Genomic DNA, 9,019 nt, shown 5'->3' with positions numbered 1-9,019 from the left:
AGGTCTCTTCTAAAATCTATAAATCATCATAAATAAGAAATGCTGAGGATTGTTGTACAAGTGGCAAAGTTTTACAGATGCTACAGTTATAAGATTGCATGCAATCAGAAAATCCGTAAGAATAATCATACCAAATCTCTGTTACCTCCTTTCTATTTTATACAAGTGTCTCTTAGCATCAGGAAGTACACCTATATAAACATAAAACCTATGCATTTTCCTCATAAAACCCTCATCAGTTAACCTTTCTCGCACCCTTACACAAAAAGAGCAAAAAACAAAATCCATCACTAGTCCAGAAGAGGCTATAAATGACGAATGAAGTCTGTTATAAAACATGGTTTATCACGGTTTTCATCTGTTATTCGAACCGTTATTTATTTGGTGTGACTTTTTATAAATGACAAACAAGGAACGTTATTCGAACCGTTATTTATTTGGTGTGACTTTTTATAAATGACAAACAAGGAACGTTATTAAGTACGACGTATAAAATTTGTGATTTAAAGTCACATACAAAATCTGTTATCAAGTATCACGGTTATTGTATGTAACATTAAATAACAGTTGATCTATGTCATAAAATAATCACAGTTATTATTGGTGAAAAATAATAACGGTTGATGCATGTCACTAAAAAAAAATACAGTTTTTATATGTTAAATAAAATAATGGTTCCTACCCGTTATAATTCGAGGTATTTTCCTCCAACGAGCCAGTTCCGTCATTTTCTGGCTACTAATTCAAATTTCGACATTCAGATTTTGGAAATCCGAAATTCATTTGGAATTATGAAATCCGTTGGGGTATCAAAAATTCACTCAAATTAAAAAAGAAAATAGATATTAAACAAATTGCCTTTATTAATTAACTTTATAACTATTTTCTAAAGAAAATAGAATATTCGAACATAAATGGAAGACATATCCTAACAACTCCAACTCCAAGTTACATCTTGAAAATTTTAAAAGTGATCAATCTGTTGTCACTGCAACTCTAACTTGATCGCTCTCCTACAGGCTACAGTAGTTGCATAGGTCTTGGGCCACTTGGTAAACTCACCTCTTGAAACATCCCCAAGCACAACATCATCATCTCTATGTCACAACATCGCACTTGGATCAAATATTTCCTCAATCATGAAGTCGTAGTGGTCATCCATCAGTAACTTGCAAGTGCAACAGCCTTTTTCCTGAAGTTCCTCAAACAGCAAAAGACCAAAGGACGAAGGTGTCGCTGGGATCCCAATACCCTGTATATGTAACAAGATAAATTTTAAGATACCATGATAGATTAAAATACTGGACCAGTAACAAAATTTATTAACAAAAGAATAAAATGGATGGTTGAGTATTCGTCTTCATCTTCAATGGATCACATGGTTGACTCAATAAAATTAGGAGGCATTAAGCATGATAAATTCCCACTACAATTATCCATTCTACATATTCCAGATATATCAATCAATGTTTATCAGTAGTCTATAGACTCATTAGTTCAACCAAAGTAGCCGAGATCAGTAGATAATAATGGAATAAACTTATACAGGCAGTGGCCGAACCAAAATTTCGATATGGAGAGACTAAAAACAAATGTCGTACCCAAGTCAGTATGAGAGGAAAACACCAGCGAAGTAGGACCATATATTACTTCAGCAAAATAAGAATGTATAAAATGTGCTCAATATATAGAATCCGACTCCGATGAACAGAACTTACCTAAATTGTTGGGAACATTAATTCCTTTAGCCTGCAACATTGTTAGAGTCGCAAAGAATTCTTAAACTCTGCCCAACAATTCAACTTTTGGGGGAACATCTCTAGAACTATGCAAACTGTCGATGCATTGAGAAGAAGCTCAGTCATCCTACAAATGTTAACAGTATGATTTAAAATTAAATTCGATATTATTCAAAGAAGTCTAATATGAAGACAATATAAAACATGTAACAAGGGAAGGACACATACCAAGTTGTTGTTAAAAAGCCGCAACTTCCTCACTATTCAGACTAGTTGCCATCCAGGGAGATAACATCCTTCACTGTATCCCATTTGTTTCTAGAAAAAAAGATGGGTAACAGCTCCTCCATTTCGAATAGGCAACTGCTGTTATCGAATTTTAAGCTACATGTTGCTAGAAGTTTGTGTTGTGTAGGCTTTCAATAAACAAACAAAAACACATAAGTTTATCATGGGTGTATCTACGTACAACTGCCATTTTATTTTTGGTCGCATAGGCTGACAAGCTAGTGTAGACTAATCTTAATATGTTCTCGGGCTCTCCTTACATGGTGATAATATGAATTGTAGAAGAAAAATAATTACCTAGTACTGAAAGATCATTGATCTTGTGAACAAGCATTCAATCTAAGCTAACCAGCTAACCCTCCCTCTTCCTTTTTCACTCGTGTTCTTCTTCTTACTTGTCTAATAAGAAGCCGTTGATCTGGTGGACCAAATTGCTTGGCTTGGTGAACTAAAAAGCTGGACTTGGTGGACTAAAGTGATATTTTTTACTTGGGCTAGTGGTAGTTTACTAAGTTGAGGTACAGCCAGGTTTCCTCAACCTGTGCTTCCACCCCTGTATACAGACCTAACACACCACTAATATATGTGGTCTATAAGCTCTATGGCTATGCATCATGGCACACAAAGTATAAGGAAAGGCAGAGAGGCTCAGATGGGACAATGCTTGGGATTTGGACGACGCCAAGCAAGAGTGTGCAACAGAAGTTGCCCAAAAAATAGTAGATATGCATTTGGTGATTATTATTCCCTAAACCTAACTTGGAATTACCGTAATCAAATCACAAAAAAATAAATAGATGAAGATAATCAGTTTTACAATCAAAACACAAAAATAGTCACTGATCCTATGTGACGTAAGTTCAGATTCATCCAAAAATAGTCAGACTTGCATCTTTTCAATCAAAAGACATCCAAAAATAGTCAGATTTGCATCTTTTCAATCAAAAGACATAAGTTGTTTAGCAATAAACCATCATTAGATTGTATTATTACAACACTACAACAATCTATGTAACCCAAGTTCAGATTCAATCAAAGAGTATGAAATCATGCATCTTTCCAATCAAAAATCATAAGTTATTCAGCTATAAATAAGAATAAAAAAGATATACCTTGGATGTTTTTTGATCTCTGAACTACTAATCCCCCAAAAGAGATATATCTCTTCACATCTCTGAATTGCTTAGGGTTGAACTTATAGTTGTTCCAAAACGCCAAGCAGGAATCCCTCCCAAAAGAATTTTCGTTTGATTTCATCCCGCCCAAAATGAAATTGTTAGGGTTCAAATCGAAAAACAAAATTGACCGAGATTATTACCACCACTGGATGTTCTTCTTCCATTCCTTCTTAATAGATTTTTGTTTACATAGATTTTCATCCTGCGATGCAGAAATATTTCCAAGATTGCAGAATAAATCTTCTCTGAATAACCCCTAATTTTCTGCCAGAATATCAGATGGAGGAGAATTTTTTTTACTTAAAATAGGTATGAGGCGAGGAAGAATTGCTGGATCTAGACTTTGAGGAGAAAACTTCTTTTACATTGTTAACATCAAAGACACGCGTCTGCTTGTGAGTTTTTTTAATAGGCGCACAAGTCTTTTATTTTTAAGCTTGCCTTGACTAGGGTTGACCGACACCAATAATTTTTAAGCTTGCCTCGACGACACCAATAAAAAAATGTAAAGGTTTTTTGTTAAATTAGTTTATGAGTATAATAAAATTATATCGCACGCAAATTTAATTTAAAATATAAATTGGAGTTACATGATACTCCCTCCGTTCCATTTTACTTGATGTTTTGGGGTTTTTTCTATGTTCCAAAATAGATGATAGTTTTGATATTTTTCTCATATTCTCACTAATTTGCCCTTGCTTTGGAATTACACAATATTATTAATTTTTATTGAAATCAGTACTCTAATTTTAAATCTACTCTAATTTTGTATTGTGTTCCAAAATGATAGAGAATTTGGTAATACATCCCAAGTAAAATACTACGGGATTGATAACTTTCCCTAGAATCTAGAAACTAAAAACTAGGTCATCTAAATCTTTAAGAAGAATTAATATGGATAAACTTGGAAAGATTTTACTCTCTATGATATTTCTTAATCTCCGTGAAAAACTCTACAAGTCTACAACGTCAAGTAAATCGGAACGGAGGGAGTATGTTTTAGTAGATTCGATGATTTCCGGTCTCGTTTGTAATTAGGTCGATCTTTAGTTATATGGAATGTTGCATCCATAGGAGTAATTGTCGAGTTTTGCTCATAATTATGAAAAAAGCTGAACTTCATCGTTTCGAATTGAGAAGATTTGCGTCAAAATTTAGTTACATAATCAAGAATCGAGACTTCAGTTGAAAATTTGACCGAGTTGGAACAAGTTCGAGCAAAATTGAAGAAACCGAAACTTCATCATTTCGAATCAAGATGTGTCAAAATTTAATTACATAATCAAGAATCGAAACCGAAACTCATCCTTTCGAGTTGAAAGATTTGCTTCAAAATTTAGTCCATAATCAAGACTCGACAATTCGGTTGTAAATTAGACCGAGTTGGAACAAGTTCGAGCAAAACTGAAGAAACCGGAACTTCATCGTTTCGAATTGGGAATATTTGTGTCAAAATTTAGTTACATAATCAAGACTCGAGACGTCAGTTGAAAATTTGACCGAGTAAGAACGAGTTCGAGAAAAACTGAAGAAACAGGAACTTCATCATTTCGAATTGGGAAGATTTGTGTCAAAATTTAGTTACCTAATCAAGACTTGAGACTTTAGTTGAAAATTTGGTCAAGTTGGAACGAGTTCGAGCAAAACTCAAGAAACCAGAACTTCATCCTTCCGAATTGGGAAGATTGCGTGAAAATTAAGTTCCATAATCACGACTCGACAATTCATTTGAAAATTTGACCGAGTTGGAACGAGTTCGAGCAAAACTGAAGAAAACAAAACTTCATCTTTTCGAATTGGGAAGATTGCGTCAAAATTTAGTTCCATCATCAAGACTCGACAATTCAATTGAAAATTTGACCGAGTTGGAACGAGTTCGAGAGCAAAACTACAGAAACCAGAACTTTATCATCTCGAATTGGGAAGATTGCGTCAAAATTTAGTTCCATAATCAAGATTCGACAATTCAGTTGAATATTTGACCGAATTGGAACGAGTTCGAGCAAAACTGAAGAAATCGAAACTTCATCCTTCGGAATTGGAAAGATTTGTATCAAATTTTAGTTACATAATATTATAATTATTTTATTTATTTCGGTGTCAACTAATAATCAAATACAATTGAACTTAAATAATATAAAAAGACAAAACAATGGTTGGAAGTCGATTCTCAAATTTTCAAAAACGATTCACGTTCGATTCACGATTTAAAAACCTTGGTACTAATAATTGTTATCGCGAGCCATTGCTGGGACGCTTAATAGTGTTGAACTTCCGCCTCTCCTAATTTTCCTGTAACATCATAATTAATAATCAATACAACACTTTGATAAAATGAAGCAACGGTTCAATTCAAAAAACTTAAACTTACTTCTTCCGAATTTCTGTTATCATTTAAGTTCGCTGCCGTTAGGGAAGATTCTTTAGCTATGCTAGTAAAGATAAAAGGATCCTCAAAAGCATTCATATAAGTACCTCGTAGTGTAATCTATCTGCCCCTCGTAGTGTAAAAATTGAGCCGACTGCCGTGGTGCATCCATCCATTCTTTGCTTGGAAGTGTAATAGACATCACTTCAAGTAAACCTAAATGAGATATATGAAAATAAAACAATAATATCCTATTGCGTGAGTGACAAAAGATAGCAAAATCGGAAAGAATGAAGTATGCAAATCCAAACAGCCAAATTCAAAAAAATTCAAGTTAACAGACATCATCGGCCAGATTGCATGAAACAAACTACTAAAACAACTTAATATGAACAAAATCGGCACAAAAAATCCTAAAATGCAAAACTAGAATCTGAAAAATAATAGATTAGGATATAGTGATGCTAACTGCTTTAGAAGCTCCTATACCACAACTGCACAATCTGAGAGATTTCTCCGTGTCCAGTGAACCAGCATCAAAATTCCGGGACTCCATACATCCACCGGTCGACCAGATCCTTGTCTCGCTGCCATCTAAGCCAACTGCCCTGTCCATCTCAGAACTGAGCTCCATCGAATGCACCAACAGGACCACTCTCTACTGCAGCTGCTTGTCTCGCTTCCGTATCTCCTCTAATTTCAGTTCACCGGCAACTTCTCTGTAGCCTTTCAATCCGCAGTTCCATGAAAGAATGGCAACTCTAACCCTTATTTTACAGCTGCATCTCCATTCACGTCTGTAAATCATTTTCAAACTCTGAAGACCCATAATCTCCACCAAACCAGCACCAACAATCCATCCCCGTTGTTTGTTGCTGAATCTGGAAGCATTAATCATCTGAGACTGTCATCTCTTCCTCTCGGCTACACCACCAGACGAAAAGACTTCACTTGCACTTCTTTGCCCATCGACCACTGCTGCCTGCAATGCACTTCAGCCATTCCATATTATTCAATCACCCTTGCAACCGATTCCAATCAACCCATCTCTGCCTTCAAATAAATTCAGCCATCACAAATCCAAACCCCCATATCAATTGAGGTTGTTGTTGAGATTTGCTCGATGGAGTACTCGCTGCCATCTTCTTTCACTTATATCCAATTTCGGATCCACAGATTTGTTGATGCTGTTGTAGGTATATCTCGAACAATAACCCTCAGTTAAATTAAATTTCAGGCAACAACCCATACTGATTCACCCATCGAACTGTTGAACACCTAAACCCTTTCTTCGTCTTCATGTTGCTCTGTGGTGTCCTTTCATCATCAGTATCTCTATGAAGTCTAGATGTCGCACTGTTATAAGCTTTCTCTGTGTCTAGTAACTGCACAATCCTAAGATGCAAAACTAATGCTAAATGCAAAACTATACAGTAGCAGCATCGTGTTCACTGACAGGTCTTGTAGGAAAAAACATTGTTGGCTCTATAATGGGAGTTATGGGCTTTGGAACTTTTGGTGCAATAAGGGAGTATTGCTTTTTTCTCCTCGAAGTAGCTGAATACAAGAATTTGTACTATCCAGAACCACACACCATCAAATGAAATTGTAGTTTTGAGCTTCTGTTTCTTAGTTTCCATGATTTTGAAGCTCACTGACTCATCATTGGTCACATTATAGGATTCGCCAGACTTCTAAAAAGTTTAGGAAGATTTTAATTTTTCAAATATGTATTGCAGGGTTCGATGAAGATGAAAACTGAATTCTACTCGATGATTTTTAATGAAGAGAAATTTACCTTAAGGTATTGCAAATGCTAATGCTAAAGCGTATCCACTGTTTATCTGTCTAGTAAATGATCACCACTGTAACAGCAGAATAGAGCAAGGTGCCACAATTGCTACAACCTTTTCATGAATCAATAATTCTGTCTAAATTTAGGCTACAAAAATTGTGTATCACGGGAGCCAGACACGCAGAAGTAGAAGCTAAGCTTCACAACCAGCTTTTCATACAACTACATCCAACTAAGATCGTTGTGAAGCCCGTTCTCTTACTCAAAAACTGCTCTCTTGAGAAGAACACACAGGAAATACTTAGCATCTCTCAGCTAGAATTTACTAACTATGTATAACACAATACATATGTCATACTCTCATCAAATCAACGGACCAGTTGCAGAACCAATTTATCAAACCAAAATCTTTGCAATTATCGATTCATAGAATAGATTTGAAAACCCAATTTACTGATTAACCAGACAAAAGCTTAAGCGAAAAAATAGAATCAAAGATGAAAAGGGATTTGAAACTTACTTTAATTTGATATCTTCTTCTCCGATCTCCTCTTAGGTCTGTCTAGCAAAATAACAGAGAGAAGGTTTGAAGAAGTGAATTCAGAGACCAATTTCATTCAACCAAACTAATCAAAATCATTCCTTCCCGATTTCTACCTTAACCAATTTATCAAATCAAAATCTTTCAATATACAATTTTGGTCAACCAAAATCAATTTTTATGAACCAGATAAAACCCAGATACAAGGATGACAAGGATTTGAAACTTACTCGATACCTTCTTCTTCTTCAAAGTTAGAGCTTGGGTAGTTAGGTTTTCGGAGGGAAAAACGTGGAAGGCGGGGTGAAGAGATGAACTCAGAACTTATCTTCTCGCTCCGGGGTGTTAACTCTTTTGCTAGTCTGGGGTGTTGACTCTTTTGCTAGTATGGAACCTAAACGACTCTATGGACTTATGGCAAGTAAGCCAGTGTCTATGATAAGCCATTGGTTAGCTATTTTTGTGGTGCGTAACAGAATATTATTGGGGGGCGTATTAAAATTTATGATATTTGACAGATTTATTCTGTGATATAATAGTTTGTGAAAAATCACGCATCTACAAATTTATCACATTGGAGAATAACAGTTTTTTTGTGTTAAATGATGGGTCCCACTATTTTCATATTATATGACATTATTTGTTTGTAATATCCCAATAACGCAACTAATTTGTCTTTTAAAAACGTGACTAGTGCATAGTCACTCTTTTTTCACTTCACACAAAAAGTCATAATCTTTTCTTTCTTCTAATACCAGGAGAAATGTCCGATGTTCCAACTAGGACTACATTACTCATCTTACTAAAATTCTAGAGGATAATAATAACCTTCTTTCAATTTCAGTTAAAAAATATATTGAGTTTCTTAGGAGTGCTGCAGTTGATATATAAAATAAAAAATTTCCTAGAGTGATTGCAAAAAATTTCAAGGAAATTCAGAAAAATGATCATCCCAGAGGTCTAAAGACAGGAGAAGTAGTCCATGCATTAAACATGTCTTTGTCTCAAACTGGTAGAATCATTGTAAAGAAGGCAGCTGATCCTAAGACTTTCATTATCAGATTCTCAAATGCTGCTGACTTTGCTGCTGCTATCTACTCAATTCCAAAC

At 35.2% G+C, this 9,019-nt stretch overlaps 2 long non-coding RNA genes across 2 annotated transcripts; both read right to left on the bottom strand.

Moving 5' to 3' along the window:
- Positions 1-845: 845 nt before the first annotated feature.
- LOC113317356 lies at positions 846-3,550 on the bottom strand. The gene is made up of 4 exons (XR_003343468.1): positions 3,140-3,550; positions 1,968-2,155; positions 1,719-1,866; positions 846-1,252 (listed from the first exon to the last, which is right to left on the bottom strand). It is a non-coding gene; the product is annotated as an uncharacterized LOC113317356 (long non-coding RNA).
- A 1,719-nt stretch (positions 3,551-5,269) lies between these two features.
- Positions 5,270-8,281, bottom strand: LOC113337626. Its single transcript, XR_003354345.1, has 4 exons — positions 8,140-8,281; positions 7,889-7,930; positions 5,681-5,789; positions 5,270-5,497 (listed from the first exon to the last, which is right to left on the bottom strand). It is a non-coding gene; the product is annotated as an uncharacterized LOC113337626 (long non-coding RNA).
- Positions 8,282-9,019: the final 738 nt, after the last annotated feature.

This window comes from Papaver somniferum, chromosome 1 (genome assembly GCF_003573695.1).
Source record: "Papaver somniferum cultivar HN1 chromosome 1, ASM357369v1, whole genome shotgun sequence".
In the NCBI taxonomy this organism is placed as follows: domain Eukaryota; kingdom Viridiplantae; phylum Streptophyta; class Magnoliopsida; order Ranunculales; family Papaveraceae; genus Papaver; species Papaver somniferum.
This window is presented reverse-complemented; position numbering and strand designations above follow the sequence as displayed.